Genomic DNA, 20379 nt, shown 5'->3' on the forward strand with positions numbered 1-20379 from the left:
CAGGTATGCCCCAATGCATAGTGCCAACTGTAAAGTTTAGTGGAGGAGGAATAATGGTCTGGGGCTGTTTTTTATGGTTCGGGATATGCCCCTTAGTTCCAATGAAGGGAAATCTTAATGTTACAGCATACAATGACATTCAAGACGTGCTTCCAACTTTGTTGCAACAGTTCGGGGAAGGTCTTTTCCTGTTTCAGCATGACAATGCCCCTGTGCACAAAGCGCAGTCCATGCAGAAATGGTTTGTTGAGATCGGTGTGGAAGAACCTTTGGGATGAATTGGAACGCCAACTGCGAGCCAGGCCTAATCGCCCAATATCAGTGCCTGACCACACTAATGCCCTTGTGGCTGAATGGAAGCAAGTCCCCGCAGTAATGTTCCATAATGTGGAAAGCCTTCCCAGAAGAGTGGAGGCTGTTATAGCTGCAAAGGGGGGACCAACTCCATATTAATGCCCATGATTTTGGAATGAGATGTTCGACGAGTGTCCACATACTTTTGGTCATGTACTGTGTGTGTGTGTGTGTGTGTGTGTGTGTGTGTGTGTGTGTGTGTGTGTGTGTGTGTGTGTGTGTGTGGTGTATTTATTTTTTGTTGAAGAATACTATTATTGAACATAAGTAGAAATATTGCATTATGAACTGAGGAGTATGGTTGATGAATTTTGCTTATTTGGTTTTCTATTATGGGTATTTAAAACCATTAGGGAGCCTTTCCTGGTCTCGCTCCTTTTTTCCCATTTTCCCCTTCCCTTCACCTATTTAGGTTTTTGGCAGAATGGGTCAACTAGGCCTCAGGTATGGCGGTACCTTACAGTTTTTTGACCGCTACGCTAATACTTGGACCTAGAGAGCAGAAATGATTAAATATTACAGCATTAGACCTCTCACTAAAGGCATCAGTCATACAAAAGTTATACTTATATCCAAACTGGTTCTCTAGTAAATTGGTAGGAATGTCTCAACCTATGTTCAAGAATGGCCTTTTTCCCTTTATTCAGATTACACCTGCTCACTTTCGGTAGTTTGAAAAGGAAATAATCTCCAAAATATCGTTATTTTTTAAACGAGCCTTAGAAAGTTGGTTGCAATTTCAGTTTAATCCACCTGAAAAGACAGAACAAATAATACAAATATTGTAGTTAAACTCAAATACACTAATTGATAAAAAAATACGTATTTTTCGAAGAAATGTTTGAAAAAGGTATAATTTTATTGAATGATATCATAAATCGGACTGGTGGAGTTATGTCACACATGCAGCTAACACAGACATATGGAAATGTCTGCTCTACCCAAAATTACAACCAATTAATTGCAGCATTACCACAAAAACGGAAGAGGCAAGTAGAAGGGGCAAAAAGTAAGGAACTTGTACGTCGGCCCTGTATTAAAGAACATAAATGGTTAAAGAAAAGTGTGATAAATAAAAACATATACCAATTTAATTTAAGGACCAAAAAAACTGACAGCTGTGCCATATAAATTGCAAACTAGTTGGGAAGAGATTTTCGATGTACCCATTCCATGGCACATGGTTTATGAACTGATACGCAAAACAACGCTGGATTCAAAACTTACAATTTTTTCAATTTAAATTACTTTACAATATTCTTTCAACCAATAGAATGTTATATATATAGGGTGGATACAATCTTCCCATCTCTGCAGATTTTGCTGTGAGGAGGCAGAGGCATTAGATCATTTATTTTGGTATTGTCCATATGTAGCTCGTTTTTGGTCACAGGTCCAGGAATGGCTGAAGAATTGCAACATTAGCCTAGAACTAATGCTGCAGATAGCAATACTGGGTTATTTGAAAAGCCATAGTCAATCAATCAATAATATAATAATTATTTTAGCAAAAATGTTTAGTTTTAATTTACAATCTGTAGAAGCTATGAGAATAGAAAGATTCAGTACTTTTGTGAAGCATCACAGCACAGCTAAAAAATATATGACAAATAGAAATCCAAAATGGATGATGTTGAGAGATAGATGGGAGGGGTTGAATGGAGCTGAAGGGTGGGACTAATAACAAGATAACCAATGTAAAACATATGGAGTTTGTAAAATGTATAGAGGTTCAGACGTTTTCTGAAATAGCACAGTTACAAATAGAAATCAAACTGGATGGACATCATAAATAGGAAGGACTAAAAACAAACAAAATATAACTATTGTAAAATAGATTGTGTCTGTAAAATGTGTTTAAGATGTATCAAATTAAATCAAATGTATTTATATAGCCCTTCTTACATCAGCTGATATCTCAAAGTGCTGTACAGAAACCCAGCCTAAAACCCCAAACAGCAAGTAATGCAGGTGTAGAAGCACGGTGGCTAGGAAAAACTCCCTAGAAAGGCCAAAACCTAGGAAGAAACCTAGAGAGGAACCAGGCTATGAGGGGTGGCCAGTCCTCTTCTGGCTGTGCCGGGTGGAGATTATAACAGAACATGGCCAAGATGTTCAAATGTTCATAAATGACCAGCATGGTCAAATAATAATAATCACAGTAGTTGTCGAGGGTGCAACAAGTCAGCACCTCAAGAATAAATATCAGTTGGCTTTTCATAGCCGATCATTGAGAGTATCTCTACCGCTCCTGCTGTCTCTAGAGAGTTGAAAACAGCAGGTCTGGGACAGGTAGCACGTCCGGTGAACAGGTCAGGGTTCCATAGCCGCAGGCAGAACAGTTGAAACTGGAGCAGCAGCACGGCCAGGTGGACTGGGGACAGCAAGGAGTCATCATGCCAGGTAGTCCTGAGGCATGGTCATAGGGCTCAGGTCCTCCAAGAGAGAGAAAGAAAGAAAGAGAGAGAATTTGAGAGAGCATACTTAAATTCACAAAGGACACCGGATAAGACAGGAGAAATACTCCAAATATAACAGACTGACCCTAGCCCACCGACACATAAACTACTGCAGCATAAATACTGGAGGCTGAGACAGGAGGGGTCAGGAGACACTGTGGCCCCATCCGATGATACCCCCGGACAGGGCCAAACAGGCAGGATATAACCCCACCCACTTTGCCAATGCACAGCCCCCACACCACTAGAGGGATAACTTCAACCACCAACTTACCATCCTGAGACAAGGCCAAGTATAGCCCACAAAGATCTCCGCCACGGCACAACCCAAGGGGGGGCGCCAACCCAGACAGGAAGACCACGTCAGTGACTCAACCCACTCAAGTGACGCACCCCTCCTAGGGACGGCATGGAAAAACACCAGTAAGCCAGTGACTCAGCCCCTGTAATAGGGTTAGAGGCAGATAATCCCAGTGGAGAGAGGGGAACCGGCCAGGCAGAGACAGCAAGGGCGGTTCGTTGCTCCAGAGCCTTTCCGTTCACCTTCACACTTTCACACGTTCACCTTCACACATGTATAAACTGAAGGTAGAAGCCTAAGTGTTTATTAGTTTACTCCAATTGGGGGAAGGGTGGTAGGGTTTGCGGGAATAATAGAGGTATATTCTTAAAAAGTATGTATATCTATATAGTTATGTGTATGTATATATGTGTATATGTATGCATGCGTGTATGTATATGGAGATATATATATATATATATTTACCCCAAAAAATATATGGGGATTTGGAAATGATGCAGACAATTACATTGATGGAATCTTTCCGCAATATTAAGCTGATCCACCCCAAAACATTTTTTACAAAACAATACTTGGAACTAAGAAATCTGCTATTAGTCTACACTTTTTGTTTACCGTTTAAATCTGATCGCTTTGACTTTGACCATTTATGGAATATAGCATACAAAATTACCTTTGTTTGGAAAATGAATGTATGTTTGTTTTTACACGATTGGCGCTTTGGATTCCCTGTTTTGTGGTTGTTTTGGAAGCATGTCTGAAGGAGACATCACATATCTGTGGCCTCACATATCTGTGGCCTCAAGGCTAGTTTGGAATTGGATTACGAATTGCCTTTATATTTGTAAAAAAAAATTCAGCTGGATGGAACGCTGATGAGTGGTTTATCAGCGTGATCAAACATCAAAAGTAAAGAGTAAACAAGCGCTGCTACTCTACTTTTTTATTATATTTTACCTTTATTTAACTAGGCAAGTCAGTTAACCTCTGGGCGGGCATACGGGACGGACATCCAACGAAAAATCCTATCGCCATTAGCATAACAAAATGTATTTTCTTTTCTTTTCAAATATAGGACTATGTTATATCGTTTTATAGATACACCTCTCCTGAATCGAACCACGTTGTCCGATTTCAAAAAGGCTTTACAGCAAAAGCAAAACATTAGATTATGTTAGAGGAGTATATCGTAAAAGTAGCCACATAGCCATTTTCCGACCAACCACATGCATCACAAATAACCAAAAAACATCTAAATGCAGCACTAACCTTTGACAATCTTCATCAGATGACACTCCTAGGACATCATGTTACACAATACATGCATTCTTTTGTTCGATAAAGTTCATATTTATATATAAAAACAGCATTTTACAACGGCGCGTGACGTTGACTAACTATTTTCCCTCAAATGCATCCGGTGAAACAGCGCTACAATTGACTAAATTACTATTCGAAAACATTTAAAATTTAATATTGTCATTCTAAGATTTATAGATGAATATCTCTTGAAAGCACATGTAATGCCAGATTTAAAAATAACTTTACTGGGTAATCACACTTTGCGATAAAAGGGGATGCGATACTCAGAAAAATAGGCTACCGTTACAGGTCAGCGCCATCTTGGAACAATCGCATATCAAATCTACTCTTGTATACTATTGTCAATAATCTCTTACCTTTGATTATCTTCATCAGAAAGCACTTCCAGAAATCCCAGGTCCACAACAAATGTATTTTCGTTCGAAAAAGTTCATCCTTTATGTTCCAATAGCTTGTTCTTGTTAGCGCGTTCTGAAGGCTGCTCCAAAAGTTCCGTCGGCCGCGGGACTCCTCTTTCAACAAAATGCATTTTTTTTTATTTAGGTTCGTTCAAACATGTCAAACGTTGTATAACATAAATCTTTAGGGCCTTTTTCAACCAGAGCTCCAATAACATTCAAGGGGGACGATTGCATTGTCTTTCAAAACGTTTCGAAAGGGGAGGGTAGCCAGGGGCGCCGGCGTCATAATGGTGATGGCCCTCCTCATGTGACCACGTTCCACAGACTCTCATTGTGTCAGTTTTCACAGTAGAAGGCTCAAACCACTTTGTAAAGACTGGGGACATCTAGTGGAAGCAATAGGAAGTGCTCAATGAACCATTGCTCACGGTGTGATTTATAGGCAAAGTGTTGAAGTTGAGTCCGCAATTCAGAATTCCACTTCCTGTTACGATCTGTCTCGGGGTTTTGACTGCCATATGACTTCTGTCATACTCACAGACACCATTCAAACAGTTTTAGAAACTTTAGGGTGTTTTCTATCCACAAGTATTAATTATATGCATATCCTAGCTTCTGAGTTTGAGTAGGAGGCCGTTTAAAATGGGCACGAATTTCTTTCAAAAATCGCTGTAGCGCCCCCTATCCTAGGCGACCGTCAAGAGGTTAAGAACAAATTCTTATTTATAATGACTGCCTACCCTGGGCCAAACCCTAACCCAGATGACACTGGGCCAATTGTGTGGCACCCTATGGAACTCCCAATCACTGCCAGGTGTGATACAGCCTGGAATCGAACCAGGGTCTGTAGTGACGCCTCTAGCGCTGAGATGCAGTGACTTAGACCGCAATGCCCCTGTGACAACAATTGTGGACCCCTTGTGGCCCCCCTAAATGTGGAGTATGAAATAATTTTTACATAACACATTTTCTATCGTTCTTTTTTTACATCCATTATTAGACAGTGGCAATGATGATGATTATGAACATGGTTTTTGCCTGCTAATGCCTGCAATGCAGTGAAGAAAACGATATGACAACAATAACGTCTAATGTAACTGGCCCCTCTAAAAGTACAACTGGCCCCAGCTTGGCCCCCCCAGTTGAAAGGGTCTAGAACCGCCACTGCTGTGCTGGTGGTTGCAAATCAATGGAATTGAATGGGATTTGATGTTCAGTGTTACATTTGAAGTCGGAAGTTTACATACACCTTAGCCAAATACATTTAAACTCAGTTTTTTACAATTCCTGACATTTAATCCTAATAAAAATTGTCTTAGGTCAGTTAGGATCACCACTGTATTTTAAGAATGTGAAATGTCAGAATAATAGTAGAGAGAATCATTTATTTCAGCTTTTATTTCTTTCATCACATTCCCAGTGGGTCAGAAGTTTACATACACTCAATTAGTATTTGGTAGCTTTGCCTTTAAATTGTTTAACTTGGGTCAAATGTTTCGGGTAGCCTTCCACAAGCTTCCCACAATAAGTTGGGTGAATTTTGACCCATTTCTCCTGACAGAGCTGGTGTACATGATTCAGGTTTGTAGGCCTCAATGCTCGCACATGCTTTTTCAGTTCTGCCCACTAATTTTCTATAGGTTTGAGGTCAGGGCTTTGTGATGGCCACTCGAATACCTTGACTTTGTTGTCCTTAAGCCATTTTGTCACAACTTTGGAAGTATGCTTGGGGTCATTGTCCATTTGGAAGACCCATTTGCGATCAAGCTTTAATTTCCTGACTGATGTCTTGAGATGTTGCTTCAATATATCCACATACCTTTCAATCCTCATGATGCCATCTATCTTGTGAATTGCACTAGTCCCTCCTGCAGCAAAGCACCCCGACAACATAATGCTGCCACCCCCATGCTTCATGGTTGGGATGGTGTTCTTCGGCTTGCAAGCCTCCTGTAACGGGCGTCGTATAGAGGGGACCAAGGTGCAGCGTGTTGAGTGCTCATAATTATATTTAATGAAAACGAAACTCTTTGACAAAGAAACAAAACGACAGCCAACAGTTCTGTCAGGTTACATACATGAAATAGAAAAACAACTACCCACGAAAACCAAGTGGGAAAAGGCTGCCTAAGTATGGCTTCCAATCAGAGACAATGATAGACAGCTGCCTCTGATTGGAAACCATACCCATCCAAAACATAGAAACACAAACATAGAATGCCCACCCCCTATCAGACCCTGACCCAACTAAACAGAGAAAAAACAGTACTGTACTTGGCGGCGGCTCTGGTTCAGGGCGTGATCCCCCCCGCTTCTGTGTGTCGGGAGGAACCAGACCGTGGATCATCGCCAGAGGCTTTGAAACGCCAACCGCCGCTGAAGACTCTGGGCTGAAGGCCGCCGCCGAAGACTCCGGGCTGAAGGCCGCCGCCGAAGACTCCGGGCTGCGGACCGCCGCCGGAGGCTCCGGGCTGCGGACCGCCGCCGGAGGCTCCGGGCTGCGGACCGCCGCCGGAGGCTCCGGGCTGCGGAGCGCCGCCGGAGGCTCCGGGCTGCGGAGCGCCGCCGGAGGCTCCGGGCTGCGGAGCGCCGCCGGAGGCTCCGGGCTGCGGAGCGCCGCCGGAGGCTCCGGGCTGCGGAGCGTCGCCGGAGGCTCTGGCCTGGGGAGGGTCGCCGGAGGCTCCGGACTGGGGAGCGTCGCCGGAGGCTCCGGACTGGGGAGCGTTGCCGGAGGCTCCGGACTGGAGAGCGTCGTTGTAGGTTCCGGACTAGGGACCGTTGCTGCAGGCTCCACACCATGGATCATTTCTACAGACTCCGGGCCATGGATCATCGCTCCAGGCTTCTTGCCATGGATTATCCCTACAGGCTCCGGACCATGGATAATCCCTACAGGCTTCTTGCCATGGATTATCCATACAGGCTCCAGGCCATGGATTACCTCTGGAGGCTTCGTGCCATGGAACATCCCTACAGGCTCTGGGCCATGGATCATCACTGGAGGCTTCTTGCCATGGATTATCACTGGATGCTTTTCTTGTGGAGCTGGAACAGGTCTCACCGGACTGGAGAGACGCACTGGAGGGAGAGTGCGAGGAGCAGGCACCGGATGTACTGGGCTATGGAGGCGCACTGGAGGGAGAGTGCGAGGAACAGACACATGTTCCCCACGATAAGCACGGAGAGTTGGCTCAGGTCTCACCCCTGGCCCAGCCAAACTACCCGTGTGCCCCCCCAAATCTTTCTGCCTCTCGTTCTTCCCCGGTAGGCTACGATTCCTGTCCAAAACCTGGCCCCAAGTCCAGTTTCTCCTTTCAATCCACTCCTCCATCGACCAGGTATCCATCTCTGCCCGGGCACGCCGCTTGATCCAATCGTGGTGGGTAGTTCTGTAACGGGCGTTGTATAGAGGGGACCAAGGCGCAGCGAGTTGAGTGCTCATAATTATATTTAATGAAAACGAAACTCTTTGACAAAGAAACAAAACGACAGCCAACAGTTCTGTCAGGTGACATACACGAAACAGAAAACAACTACCCACGAAAACCAGGTGGGAAAAGGCTGCCTAAGTATGGCTTCCAATCAGAGACAACGATAGACAGCTGCCTCTGATTGGAAACCATACCCGGCCAAAACATAGAAACACAAACATAGAATGCCCACCCCCTATCACACCCTGACCCAACTAAACAGAAAAAACAGCTCTCTTAGGTCAGGGCGTGACAACTCCCCCTTTTCCCTACAAACATAACGATGGTCATTATGGCTAACAGTTCTATTTTTGTTTCATCAGACCAGAGGACATTTCTCCAAAAAGTACAATCTTTGTCCCATGTGCAGTTGCAAACCGTAGTCTGGCTTTTTTTATGGCGGTTTTGGAGCAGTGGCTTGCTGAGCGGCCTTTCAGGTTATGTCGATATAGGACTCGTTTTACTGTGGATATAGATACTTTTGTACCTGTTTCCTCCAGCATCTTCACATGGTCCTTTGCTGTTGTTCTGAGATTGATTTGCTCTTTCAACACCAAAGTACGTTCATCTCTAGGAGACAGAACGCGTCTCCTTCCTGAGCGGTGTGACGCCTACGAGGTCCCATGGTGTTTATGCTTGTGTGCTATTGTTTGTGCAGATGAACATGGTACCTTCAGGCATTTGGAAATTGCTCCCAAGGATGAACCAGACTTGTGGAGTTCTACAATTTTTTTCTGAGGTCTTTAGAAAATAGTAAAAATATAGAAAACCCTTGAATGAGTAGGTGTATCCAAACTTTTGACTGGTACTATACACACACACACACACACACACACACACACACACACACATATATATTTAAACATAGTACATATTATATATGCTAGAAGCACCTCGCCCTGTTGCCAGTAAATCATTGGATCTGATTAATTCGATTCAGTGCAATTCAATATTTGAGGATTACAACCATAGAAGTACAATTTATTTATGCTACTAATAAGCTTTTTGCTCATGATCACTGTCAAATGCTCACTGCCACCCTATGTGTGCAACTATGATTGATTTTGCTCGCAAAAATTACTTGGGCTATGTAAATTGGTTAATTGTTAGGCCACTCATTTTGAATCGATCGGTGGCATCTTGTGTGACCATAAAGGTCTTTGTGCTACTTGACACAGTAATATAATTTGATTACAGAGGCTACTGGCCTGCCCTACATCATAGAAGGCCCTTCACAATAGAAATATCATGACTATTGGGATGCATAACTGCCATGGTAATTTGGAATGATCAGTTAAAGAGTATTATCGGTAATGTAGTCATTCTACAGATTTAAAATTTTATATTTTCAAAATGTTCTCCCTCATGAGGAGAGAAGATAATGAAGTTAACAGAAGTAACAAGTAAAGGTAGACCTACCAGTTAGTGTTTTTACTGATATGTACTTGGTTTATGAATAATTAAATTATTCAAACTCAAAATTCTATTACCGAATTGGTAAGACAATTTCTGGAAAATCTGTAAATGAATGAATTGGCTACAATAGGAAATCATAGTCGTCACAAATGAGTTGGGTCACCTGCTATGGTCCTGCATTCCACTGGCATACTGTTATGTTCAGCTCATAAGTTTTCTTTCTCTTTCTGTCTTCAAGTGTGAAGAGTCTGGACAACCTCTTCCTCTCTCTATCCCTCTCCCTCTCTATTTCTCTCTCTCTCTCTGCCACTCTCTCTCCAGTTCATGTCAACTCTCCCATATCTTACTGACACCTACCCATGAACCCCCTTTCTTTCCATTTACTGTAACCAGCATCCTTACCCACTGAGCAGCACCGACCGACACCAGACGTCCTTTACATTGAAAAGTAGCTGAAATTTGGTCAGTCTGCCCTGGCCTTGATTTCAACATCCACAGAGGTTGTTTTTGATTCAGTCCGGACCAGCTTTAATTTCAACGTCCACAGAGGTTGTTTTTGATTCAGTCCGGACCAGCTTTAATTTCAACATCCGCAGATGAGTTTTGGTCAGGTCCGGAACTGTCTTCATTTGGCCCAATCATAGACATCTATGTTTCACAAGTTTGGAGAGCACAGTACACTACAGTACAGTACAGTACAGTGAAATAAAGTAAAAAGTTTACTACAGTATAGTTCAGTACAATTATGTACTGTAGAGTAGAATAGAGTTCAGTACAGTACACAGTAGAGCACACTGGAGTTGAGTACCATATAATGAACTGTACTCTACTGTTCTGTTCTGTGCTGTACTGAGCTCTACTGTGATGTTCTTTGATGTCCAAACTTGTGAAACATAGACGTTTATGATTCGTTCTGATTTGGTCAGGTCTGGACCAACAAGTTTGGTCTTGTTTGGGGGTGGAGCTTATTAAAATAATAGCCAGTGTGTAGAATAATACCCAAATATGCAAAGGAGGATATTGCATATTTCTACCTTTGTGTACCTATTTAGTATACATCATCATGAAAATAATTACATTTGTATCCATAATTATGCATTTCTATGTAGTACAAATCAGGGACGCATGAACAAATTATTTTGCCGTGACTCTGTAACCGAGTGTAAATCCTCTTCAATTACTGTAGTTCAGTAACCAAAATAGATTTTTTTCAAAGTCAAGGTGTCATGTGGGAGATCTAGCCATAATGTGGAGACAGTGGAAGGATAAGACACATATTTTAATACTATTTGTATACGCGTAGGGGAGACTGAGTTTGGTTGTAACACTTTTTAATAATTAGTGTACCAGACCAAATCTGAACCAATCATAGACGTCTATGTTTCAAAAGTGACTATGTATAGATAATAAACAGCGAGTAGCAGCAGTGTAAAAAAAATGAGGGGGGGGGGGGGTCAATGTAAATAGTCCAGGTGGCCATTTGATAAATTCTTCATCAGTCTTATAGCTTGGGGGTAGAAGCTGTTAAGGGGCCTTTTGGACCTAGACTTGGCGCTACAGTACTGCTTGCCGTGCGGTAGCAGAGAGAACGGTCTATAAATTGGGTGACTGGAGTCTTTGACAATTTTTTGGGCCTTCCTCTGACACCGCCTAGTATATAAGTCCTGGATGGCAGTGTTGTGGAAATTCTTACACAGGGACACTCAAAGTCTATCTAAAATTAATCCTTGTTTATTTGTCAGCTCACTGGAGAGGTTCCAACATACTGAATGCACCATATGTGAACGTCTGTCTGTCAGAAGCTCTGCTTGCTTGAATACAGCTATACACAGACAAGTTATATTTGCATGATTTAGCATAATTAATTAATCCTTACCGTTTTTTGTCATTCATGTCACCGACCGATACTGGTTCATAACATGTGACAGACCAATAACTCACGAGGCTTCTTCTCTCTATACTGAGACCTTGAAACTGAGATCTTTCATTCAAAACAAGGTTTGGGCGTACTGCCAAATTGCAGCTACTGATAAGTGAGGATTCGTTCAATCAGTCACTTGCGTGAACACAGAAATTGTTTTATAGAACATCACATGAATGGAAGACAGAAATTAGTTATAAGAAAAAGCACATGCATAAAATTTCCATCACAGCAGTAAGCTTGGACCCAGTGACGTACTGGGCTGTGCGTACTACCCTCTGTAGCGCCTTACTGTCAGATGCTGAGCAGTTGCCATACCAGGAGGTGATGCAACAGGTCAGGATGTTCTCGATGGTGCAGCCATATAACTTTTTGAGGATCTGGAGGCCCATGCCAAATCTTTTCAGTCTCCTGAGGTGGAAAAGGTGTTGTCGTGCACTTTTCACGACTGTCTTGGTGTGTTTGGACCATGATAGTTTGTTGGTGATGTGGACACCAAGGAACTTGAAACTCTCGACCTGCTCCACTACAGCCCCGTCGACCTCTTGGGGCTATGTGGGACGCTAGCGTGCCACCCGTGGTGCACCCTATCAACAGCAGGTGCATTTCAAGAGCGGCAAATTTGAAACCAAATAAATGTCAAAATTCAAATTTTTCAAACATACAACTATCTTACACCCTTTGAAAGATAAACATCTCCTTAATCTAACCATGTTGTCCGATTTCAAAAAGGTTTTACGGCGAAAGCATAAAGTTAGATTATGTTAGGAGAGTACATTGACAATAGCTGTGTGTAATGTTTTGTCAATTCAAAGACAGGCGTCGCCAAAACCATAAAAGCAGCTAAAATGATGCACTAACCTTTTACAATCTCCATCAGATGACACTCCTAGGACATTATGTTAGACAATAAATGCATTTTTAGTTCTATCAAGTTCATATTTATATCCAAAAACAGCGGTTTACTATGGCGTTGATGTTCAGGAAATCGTTTCCCTCCAATAACCGGCAGTCAAGTCAGCACCACAAATTAAATAATTAAAATTAGAAAACATTGGTAAAATATTATATTGTCATTTAAAGAATTATAGATTTACATCTCTTGAACGCAATCAACTTGCCAGATTTAAAAATAACCTTACTGGGAAATCACACTTTGCAATAATCTGAGCACTGTGCCCAGAAAAATATGCTTTGCTATACAGACAAACGGCCATGTTGGAGAGATCTAAAATCGAAAATACTATGTAAATAATCCATTACCTTTGATTCTCTTCATCAGATGTCACTTCCAGGAATCCCAGGTCCATAACGAATGTAGTTTTGTTCAAAAAAGCTCATCATTTATGTCCAAAAAGCTCCGTGTTGTTAGCACATGATCTAAGCCAGCCGGACTTCTCGTCATGAACGAGGGGAAAAAATATATTTCCGTTCGTTCAAACATGTCAAACGTTGTATAGCATAAATCATTAGTGCCTTTTTTAACCAGAACATGAATAATATTCAAGGTGGACGAATGCATTCTCTTTTATAACGTATTGGAACGAGGGTACCCAACATGAACTCGCGCGCCAGAGTCTAATCGACCATCACCGTTCCAAAGCTCTTGTTCGGTCAGATCTCACAGTAAAAGACTCAAAACACTTTGTAAAGGCTGGTGACATCTAGTGGAAGCAATAGGAAGTGCCAAAACATTAATCAACCCCTGTGTGTTTCAATGGCATAGGCTTAAAGGTAATTCAACACATCAGGTATCCACTTCCTGTCAGAAAATGTCTCAGGGTTTTGCCTGCCAAATGAGTTCTGTTATACTCACAGACACCATTCAAACAGTTTTAGAACCTTTAGGGTGTTTTCTATCCATATATAATAAGTATATGCATATTCTAGTTACTGGGTAGGATTAGTAACCAGATTAAATCGGGTACGTTTTTTTATCCAGCCGTGAAAATACTGCCCCCTAGCCCCAACAGGTTAATGTGGGCCTGTTATCCATTGTGACCACTGATAGGTGCCCAAACTTGTCAGGAAAAAACGTTGGCCTTTTGAAAAGGCTACAAGACCAAATAGCTGAGCTGAACTCAGATCCAAAAATTATTTTCCCACATTGCATTATTCATTAGGAGGTGCTCTGTAAATGTGTTCTGAAAATAAGCCATGTTGTGGATACAGTCAATAAAGTGGTACACTTCATAAGAGCAAAATCTTTAAACCACAGGCAGTTTGTCTCACTGTTGGAAGAGACAGAGTCGGGTCATGCAGGTCTCCCCTACCACACAAATGTGAGATGGCTGAGTTTGGGGAAGGTGCTTAAAACGGTGTGAGACTTGAAGTCGGAAATTGCTGAGTTTTTGCAAATGAAAGGAAAATATGTGGATTTCCCTCAACTGCAAGATAAAGAATGGTTGGCTGATTTTTGCTTCACCGTGGACATCATGGCCCTGAATTCCAAACTACAAGGGAAGGGCCTTTTTGCACATCAAATGTACAGCCTTGTCAAAGCCTTCAAGTGAAAATTACTGACCTGTCAAGTAGAAGCCAACAATCTCACCCACCTTCCGACGCTACTAGTCTGTTCCCTATCAGATGACCAGAAGAGAAGTATACATCGCTGCTGCGTGCTTTGAACGGTGAGTTTTCTCATCGTTTTGAGGATTTCAAAGTGTTGGAAAATGACATGCTGTTGGTTTCTTCTCCTTTCACCTTCAATGTGGATAACGCTCCCACTGACCTGCAACTTGAGCTCATCGATCTTCAGTCTGACGCACTGATTGGAGAACTATTCAAAACAACGTCACTGACAAGGTTCTATGCATCTCTCGATGAACAAAACTTTCCAAAGAGTAGGAGTCATGCTCATATGTATGTGAACAGACATTTTCAATAAAGAAATATAACTTCTCTAGGGTAGGGGGCAGTATTTTGACGTCCGGATGAAAAGTGTGCCCGTAGTAAACTGCCTGCTACCCAGACCCAGCATGTAGGATATGCATATTATTTGTAGATTTGGATAGAAAACACTCTGAAGTTTCTAAAACTGTTTGAATGATGTCTGTGAGTATAACAGAACTCATATGGCAGGCAAAAACCTGAGAAACATCCAACCAGGAAGTGGGAAATCTGAGGCTTGTAGTTTCTTCAAGTGATTGCCTACCTAACACACAGTGACTTAGGGTTCATTTTGCACTTCCTAAGGCTTCCACTAGATGTCAACAGTCTTTAGAAAGTTGTTTGAGGCTTCTATGGTGAACAGAGAGCAAACAAAGGAAGTTGGAATTTGTTGACTCAGGAAAGGACATGAGTTCATTGGCGCACATTCACGTTAGAGGTAGCTGTGTTCCATTACATTTTTCAAGACATTGGAATCGTCTGGTTGGAATATTATTGTATTAAGTTTTATGTTAAAAAGGCCCTAAAGATTGATGCTATTCATCGTTTGACATGTTTCTACGAACGTAAATATAACTTTTTTTGACTTTTCGTCGTGAAATTTTTGGCGCGCTTCCTACATTTGGAGTAGCTTACTGAATGTGTTAACCTGTTAGGGCTAGGGGGCAGCATTTGCACGTCTGGATAAAAAAAATGTACCCGATTTAATCTGGTTACTAATCCTACCCAGTAACTAGAATATGCATATACTTATTATATATGGATAGAAAACACTCTAAAGTTTCTAAAACTGTTTGAATGGTGTCTGTGAGTATAACAGAACTCATTTGGCAGGCAAAACCCTGAGACATTTTCTGACAGGAAGTGGATACCTGATGTGTTGTATTGACTTTAAACCTATCCCATTGAAAAACACAGGGGTTTAGGAATATTTTGGCACTTCCTATTGCTTCCACTAGATGTCACCAGCCTTTACAAAGTGTTTTGAGTCTTCTGGAGGGAGATCTGACCGAACAAGAGCCATGGAACGATGATGTCCCATTAGACACCTGGCGCGCGAGTTCATGTTGGGTACCCTCGTTCCAATACGTTATAAAAGAGTATGCATTCGTCCACCTTGAATATTATTCATGTTCTGGTTAAAAAAGGCCCTAATGATTTATGCTATACAACGTTTGACATGTTTGAACGAACGGAAATATATTTTTTCCCCTCGTTCATGACGAGAAGTCCGGCTGGCTTAGATCATGTGCGAACAAGACGGAGATTTTTGGACATAAATGATGAGCTTTTTTGAACAAAACTACATTCGTTATGGACCTGTGATACCTGGAAGTGACATCTGATGAAGAGAATCAAAGGTAATGGATTATTTACATAGTATTTTCGATTTTAGATCTCCCCAACATGACGTCTAGTCTGTATCGCAACGCGTATTTTTCTGGGCGCAGTGCTCAGATTATTGCAAAGTGTGATTTCCCAGTAAGGTTATTTTTAAATCTGGCAAGTTGATTGCGTTCAAGAGATGTAAATCTATAATTCTTTAAATGACAATATAATATTTTACCAATGTTTTCTAATTTTAATTATTTAATTTGTGACGCTGACTTGACTGCCGGTTATTGGAGGGAAACGATTTCCTCAACATCAATGCCATAGTAAAACGCTGTTTTTGGATATAAATATGAACTTGATAGAACAAAAAATGCATGCATTGTCTAACATAATGTCCTAGGAGTGTCATCTGATGGAGATTGTAAAAGGTTAGTGCATCATTTTAGCTGGTTTTATGGTTTTGGTGACCCTGTATTTGACTTGACAAAACATTACACACAACTCTTGTAAATGTACTGTCCTAACATACTCTAAATTTATGCTTTCGCCGTAAAACCTTTTTGAAATCGTAAAACGTGGTTAGATTAAGGAGATGTTTATCTTTCAAATGGTGTAAAATAGTTGTATTTTGACATTTATTTGGATTCAAATTTGCCGCTCTTGAAATGCACCTGCTGTTGATGGAGTGCACCACGGGTGGCACGCTAGCGTCCCACCTAGCCCATAGAGGTTAACAACAAGGAGGTATTTGGACATAAATTATGGACTTTATCGAACAAAACAACATTTATTGTGGACCTGGGATTCCTGGAAGTGCCTTCTGATGAAGATCATCAAAGGTAAGTGAATATTTATAATGCTATTTATGATTTTAGATGACTCCAAAATGGCGGGTATCTGTATTGCCTGCTGTTGTTTCCTGAGCGCCGTACTCAGATTATTGCAAAGTGTGCTTTCCCCGTGAAGCTTTTTTGAAATCTGTCACAGCGGTTGCATTAAGGAGATGTTTTTCTATAATTCTTTGAATAACAGTTTTATATTTTATCAACGTTTATGATGAGTATTTCTATAAATTGATGTGCTCATTTAACGGAAGTTTTTGAAGGAAAATCAATTCTGAACATTACGGGCCAATGTAAAATGAGGTTTTTGGATATAAATATGAACTTTATCGAGCAAAACATACATGTATTGTGTAACATGAAGTCCTATGAGTGCCATCTGACAAAGATCATCAAAGGTTAGTGCTTAATTTTAGCTGTATTTCTGGTTTTTGTGACGCCTCTCCTTGGTTGGAAAATGGCTGTGTGGCTTTTATTGTTTAGGCGCTGTCCTAACATAATCTAATGTTTTGCTTTCGCCGTAAAGCCTTTTTGAAATCGGACAATGTGGTTGGATTAACGAGAGTCTTATCTATAAAATGGTGTATAATACTTGTATGTGTGAGAAATTTGAATTATGAGATTTTTGTCATTTTGAATTTGGGCCCTGCTTTTCACTGGCTGTTGAATAGTGTGTCCCGCAGGTGGGACAGTCACGTCCCACATACCCAAGAGAGGATAACAAGTCAAGGCACAGATCATCTCTTACTGACTCTCACCTCTCAGCAATTCTGCGCATAGTGACGTCAGAGAATATACCTGACTTCACTGCTCTAGTCAATGCCCATCAGAGACTTCACTCCTCACACTGATTGTGTAGTTTAATTGTAATGTTGAGCTCTCTCTTTCTTGTGTTTTTCTGCATACCCATTAACAAGAGTTCTGTCCGTGGTGCTGAATTTCACAGTGTACTTTTCCCTATGTGTAATACATTGCATGTTTAATAATGAAAATACCTACCAAACAGAGAACATGGATGTGGTTTATTTCTGTGCATGTTAAAAAAGTTAAATAAGTAGCATATCTGGATGTGATTTACAGTAGATATATCTGTCAACACAATCATACACATGTGGTATAATCCTGTAATATGATTCTGGCACGCGAAGGCAAAAATATATTCTAATGTGGCCCTCCATGGAAAATATTTGCCCAGGCCTGCTATAGGCTGTCTCATCGTTGTCAGTGATCAGGCACTGTTGTGTCGTCATCAAACTTAATGTTGGAGTCGTGCTTGGCCACGCAGTCGTGGGTGAACAGGGAGTACAGAAGAGGACTAAGCACGCACCCCTGAGGGGCCCCGGTGTTGAGGATCAGTGTGGCAGATGTGGTGTTACCTGCCCTTACCAACAATGATAATTAAGATGCGTGTTACCACATGGCTTGACCTAGGAACTCACAAATAGCACTGTTATGGGATCGGTGTCCCTTCCACGGGACGATTGAACTAACGTATGCTAATGCGATTAGCATGAGGTTGTAAGTGACAAGAACATTTCCCAGGACATAGAAATATCTGATATTTGGCAGAAAGCTTACATTCTTGTTAATTAAACAGCATGTCCAATTTACAGTAGCTATTACAGTGAAGGAATACCAGGCGATTGTTTGAGGAGAGTGCACAATTATGAAGATGAAAAGTTATTAATAAACAAATCAGGCACATTTGGACACTCTTGGCACAACATTTTGAACAGAAATGCAATGGTTCATTGGATCAGTCTAAAATGTTGCACATACACTGTTGCCATCTAATCGCCAAAATCTAAATGGCACCTGGGTTGGAATAATACATTATGGCCTTTCTCTTGCATTTCAAAGATGATGGTACAAAAAACATACAAAAGAACGGTTGTTTTTTTTCTTTGTATTATCTTTTTCCAGATCTATTGTGTTATATTCTCCTACATTCCTTTCACATTTCCACAGGCTTCAAAGTGTTTCCTTTCAAATGGTACTAAGAATATGCATATCCTTGCTTCAGGGACTGAGCTACAGGCAGTTAGATTTGGGAATGTCATTTTAGGCAAAAATAAATAAATAAGGGGTGAATTCTTAAGAGGATTAATACCCCTTCCTTCATGATCAATATATTTTCTGAATATAACATTTTATTCCATTTCAATAAAAGAAAGGCCGAACATCAATTGGACTGAAATACCGACCCAATACTGAAATTGAATTAATTTCCAAGCCTCTAATTCTGACACATTCAGTAGTGCTTGAAGAGGAATAAAAAAGGTGCCAGAACTGATTTACAGTACAAGTGTTCGTATTCTAGAGCAAAATATTCTATAAGAGTTGATTTTCTTGTTTTTTTCAAAATGAGATATTAGTTAGCTATACATGATATGAACATGTTGATGTCTTTTGTTTCTTTCTCCCTTTTTAATAGATCTAAAACAGAGGTGCCTTGCAAGAATGTGCAACAAACTCTGGCCAGAGTGGAAAAGAGACAGAGAGAGCGGGATATACTGAAGTTGGAGAGGAGACTACACAGGAAGAACCACTGAAGTATGCACATTCTGATGTAACTTTTTTAATTGCACAGTGTTTTTTTCAGAATCCAATAAATTGAAAATGTTTCCTTTCGAACCACATCTGTTTGGTAGTCAGTGAATTTGTCAGTTCTTCCTGTTGTCACTTGTACATCGCACCTGAAGCAAAATACCCAGTGGGCAGACTTTACAACCAACTGGTCAATGTTACAAGCAGGTTGTCACGTATTCTCTTAGGAGCAGGAAAGGAGCAGAGTCAAATGCAGGAGACTGAGGTCCGGTAGATCAAAAGTTTATTTCCACCTTAGACAATAAGGCGTCCGAAAAAAAGCACAGGGTGCGCATAACACCCAAAAATAGGAGAATCGTACGGAAACGTTTAACGCACGGGGCGCAGCCCGGCAAACACCGTACAGAACAGTAACACGTTTAATATTAAGCCAGCGCTAACTAACACCTGTCCTCTAGCGACAGATAGACATTCCCGCACAAGAATCCCAACTGAAAATGCACACTAAATAACCCCCCACTAATTACAGACACAAAACAGGTGCGGCATAGACAGACAAAACCAAAAGACACAGAAACAATGATCGGTGGCAGCTAATAGGCCAGCGACGACGACCGCCGGGCGCCGCCCGACCGAGGAGGGGCGCCACCTTCGTTAGATACTGTGACACAGGTAAAGATGTCTTTCTGATGATGAGATCAAGACATCGTGGGGAATACATCATATTTTCATTTGGTCAGATAACCAGGTTACAACAAGATAAAGATACATATTTCTGGTTGCTAAACAACGATACAAAAAACGTTCTAATGCAACTAGTATTCAACTTGACCAGGATTTCATAAAAGACGTCATAATGATGTTGTTGCAACCAGTTTTGCCCGCTGGGTATAATTAATAACAACACCATAGATACTGCAGGCATTTCAAGACGTTCTACTCTTTCCCATTTACATGAGAGTGCTTATATGCGTAGAGGCAGTGGCATCATGCACCAATTGTTTTAACAGGTCACTAATGGTATCAATTCTGTATTTTTATTGTATAGTTTAATAATAAATATTGATCAAATTGTAGGGGAACGAGCGCCCTCAGTTTCAATAGGTGTGGCACATCTTGGC

At 41.3% G+C, this 20379-nt stretch overlaps 1 pseudogene; it reads left to right on the forward strand.

Annotated features, from left to right (window-relative positions):
- Positions 1–778: 778 nt before the first annotated feature.
- Positions 779–19532, forward strand: LOC145862468 (general transcription factor II-I repeat domain-containing protein 2A-like; annotated as a pseudogene).
- The last annotated feature ends 847 nt before the right edge of the window (positions 19533–20379 follow it).

This window comes from Salmo salar, chromosome 20 (assembly GCF_965601325.2).
Source record: "Salmo salar chromosome 20, fSalSal1, whole genome shotgun sequence".
Classification (NCBI taxonomy): domain Eukaryota; kingdom Metazoa; phylum Chordata; class Actinopteri; order Salmoniformes; family Salmonidae; genus Salmo; species Salmo salar.